Source organism: Argentina silus (genome assembly GCF_951799395.1).
Source record: "Argentina silus genome assembly, chromosome: 6".
Classification (NCBI taxonomy): Eukaryota; Metazoa; Chordata; class Actinopteri; order Argentiniformes; family Argentinidae; genus Argentina; species Argentina silus.
The window spans coordinates 22701244-22705304 of NC_139660.1; positions in this window are offsets into that span (position 1 = coordinate 22701244).

The window sequence follows — 4061 nt, forward strand, 5'->3', positions numbered from 1 at the left end:
CACACACACACACACACACACACACACACACTCAAATGAGTTTCCCAGAATTCATTTCATTTGGATAGGGACTATTAGGATAATGATGATAAACATTGCTAATCCCTGTGTGCTTTTGTGCCCGGTATTAGCATGCCAGCGCTTATCCATTGATCATTTGTCTGGGGATTTGCGAGGAGCGTGCGGCAAAGTGAGGAATTTCTTTTGGGATCCGTAGGGCACAACACATGTCTCTGTTTGTTTGTTTGGTGTAAGATTATTGGTTGTGCCGATGCTCTCTCAGCGTAATCTTATTCTATCCTCCCTTGTCCTAAAAATGTGCTTTCCCCGCATGTCACTAGTTATTGCTATGATTATGAATAGTGGAGTACGGTAGGGTGGGTGGGTGTGTGTGTGTGTGTGAGTATGTGTGTTGTGTGTGAGTGTGTGTGTGTGTGTGTGTGTGTGCGTGTGTGTGTGCGTGTGTGTGTGTGTGTGTGTGTGTGTGTGTGTGTGTGTGTGTGTGAGTGTGTGTGTGTGTGGGTGTGTGTGCGTGTGTGTGCGAGTGTGTGTGTGTGCGTGTGTGTTGTGTGTGTGTGTGAGAGAGAGGGGAGTGAATGTGTATGTGTGTGCGTGTGTCCTTGTTTGACATTTTGCATGGTCATACAGTACGAGAACAAACAATGATTCTGATATCTCCTGCACCAAACATTAGCACTAGCAACCGACTAGCATAGCCTCTGTGGTCTTTAGCGGCTTCGCTAATTAGCCCAGCTAGCTCTGTGAGAGCTGGGAGAGTGTAAACTGTTTGGCTGCAGTTTCGTCCCAGTTCATTTAGCTCTCACCCGCGGGACTGTGGCTCTTCATAATGAATGAGGCTCTCCTCATTGATGTGCCTCAAAGTCAGAGTCTCATTAGAGCTAAACACTAAATCTATCTGGCTCCCAGCTGCATTTTGATGACTCTCGCTAGCTAGCGCTGGGATTCTGATGATTGTAGTGGGACGTTATGGACTCTTGCCTGTTAGTTTGTTTCATGGAGTTCGATATTTGGCAGTGAGCTTTTGTCTGAGTGGGTGTTTCATGAAGCCAGGCAGTTGAATCTCTCATACCTATTTATATTTTTTTACAAATGATACAGACACATATTGGTGGAGTTAAGGGGGGGTGCAGGGGGCATTGCGGCAGGTGTGTCTGATAGGGAAGCGCAGTTGGAGAGGACACTGTTGAGTGGTGGAGACAGGGACGCTGGTCCCGTGATGATGAAGCTCTATCTCAACCTAGACACTGACAAACAGGCTTTGAACATGTCTGTCTACCACCGAGAGCCCTGTTTTACATGGGGGGATTAGTGACATGGTGAATAGGCAGCTCCGCCACTTGGGGAAAAACAACAAGGAAAATGTACCGTTCGCTTCAAGTCAAAGTGACGAGAGGCAGTTTACTGAAGCAAACAAAACAAAAACAAACCATGGTTTATTCGCCAATCAATCCTCAAATAATCACTTGTTTTGGAATGTGGTATTTCTGCACCCCCCCCCCCCCCCCCCCCCACCCTCTCTCTCTGACAACACACATGCAACACACATGCACTGCACTACCCTCCCCCCGAGACAACACATGTGCAGACCCCCCCCCCCCCCCCCCAGGCAGAACAGAGCTCTGGGCTCCTCCAGGCACAACGTCAGCCATCTTCAGCGCCTTGCTCAAGGGCACAACAACAGTTATGCCCTTGAGCTCACATCTGGCTCCCTCCTGGGGTGGGAATCGAACCTCTAGGCTACCAGCCGCCCCCAGTCGAGCTTCGTAGACATCTCTGCCGTGAGCGTCTTTCTCTCTTTTCAGCTCATGAGGGGTGGAAACGAGCACACGGACCTCACTGGGAACCAGTCGGTCTATAGGTTACGAAAGAACGACGATGGGATAGTTTATCTGCTACAGTCGTCGTATCCACTGGACAGCAATAACGAGTTGTAGGGACAAAACGTTGATATTATGACAGGGAGTTATTATCAGAGAGGCTGTGAAATGACGTTGGAAAGTGAGTGTCTGAGCGAGTTGAGAGCAATCGAGACACTTTGATACTCGACTGCTATGAAATTAGGCAGCCGGTTGGTTATATTAGAAAGAGGAGTTTGTTTTGAAGTGCTTTTTTTTTCTTTTTTTTCTTCTTCTTCTTCTTTTTCTTCTTCTTCTTCTTCTTCTTCTTCTTCTTCTTCTTCTTCTTCTTCTTCTTCTTCTTCTTCTTCTTCTCTCTCACACACACACACACACCACACACCGTTTTAAAACGAGTGAATATAATTAGTTAGTGAAGTTAGCCGATGTTATTGCTTACATCATTTCCAGCCCCTTTTTATTTATTTATTTTTCCCTTGCCACAACCCTCTCCCCTCATTGGAGGGCATGAAAAGTAAATAGTAATGATACTTCCTACTTCGCTACATTTTCCTGGTAGATGACTCACAACCCCCCCCCCCCCCCCCCCCCCACACACACACACACACACACACACACACAACCCAACCCCCCCAAAATCATTTTCTTTTCACGTAGCTCTTGTGCCCCAAGCCAGAAAGTCCAACTACGTTTCGGATACAGGTCCAGGCACACAGCTTCGCTGAGGTGGACCATAAAAAAAAAAAAAAAAAAACAGACCACCACTTCAGGGGTTTGTCAAGTGAGATTTATGGGAGGAGGAGACTGCTAAGAATCAATGACTTCTTCCCAGGTTGTCTCCCGTCGCGTGCTATACAGTAAGTCAGGCCTGACCCTGTGTCTCTCCAGTCGCTTGTCAACAAGGAGACGTGTCTGCTGTGCTTGTACGTCGCTCTGTGCTCCAGGACCGCTTGCTTAATAATGAGACCGCTGTTGGAGCTGGGGATTGGGCTGAGGCTTCAAGGCTAAAGTGTGTTATGGCTGTGCAATCTCAACTTGAGATCTCGACAGTTACATAACAGCGTGTGTGTGTCTGTGATTGTGTGTATGTGGTGTGTGGGTGCGTGTGTGTGCGTGGGCGTGTGCATGTGTGTGTGTGGGTGCGTGTGTGTGTGCGTGGGCGTGTGCGTGTTGTTATGGCTCTGTGTGTGTGTGTGCGTGCATGTGTGTGTGTGTGTGTGTGTTGTGCGTGCGTGTGTGTTTGTGTCTTTCCCTCTCTTTGTGTCTCCAGCTCTCTCTCTCTCTCTCTCTCTCTCTTAGTTAAAGCGTCAACATTGACAATCACTGGGGGATATATTAAATGCTGCTTCAGTGAGTCAGCCAAGTCTCCATCATTAAAGGTAAAGGAAGCCAGTCCATTTTTGACTGCGTACATGAAACACAAGCCTCTGGAGGTGACAACAACACTGTGTTTACTGCACAGGGACAGAGATCAATAGCAAACTCCTAAAGTGTGTGTGGCTGTAGCCACAAACACACACATCTTGCCTCCCTGAAACACATGACCTCTTTCCAATGTCTCTCTCTTTCACTCCCACTCTTACCTAATCGTCCTGTCTTCACCGTCCAAAAAAAAAAAAAAACTTCTCCTTTAAACCCTCGTTTTTTCCCGGGCGAGAGACGGAAAATATGTTATTATGTCGTCAGGAAGCTGTTCATCGTCTTAATTAAAACGGTTAACCATATGCCTAACGAGCAGAGGCTTCAATCATTGGGTTGTAAAAATGACAAAAGCAAAATGAATGGAATTTGCGCCCTAAATAATTTCCCGCTTCGCCGAGTTCTGAACTCATTTTTATGGATTGGTCGCAGCTAGATTGCTCCTATTTGTCAGCGGCTTTTTAAATGGCCGATGGACGACACACACACACACACACACACACACACACACACACACAACACACACACACACACACACACACACACACACACACAGTGTACTGCTCCGGTCTCACAGAGATGGGCCCACGTGTGTCACGACGGACAGTCATCACCTAGGGAGTTGTTTGTGTCTTTGTATCTGGGCAAGAGAAGAGAGCGGTCACACGCGCGCACACACACACACACACACACACACACACACACACAGACAACACACACACACCCAAAGACAACACACAGACAACACCCACGCACACGCGCACA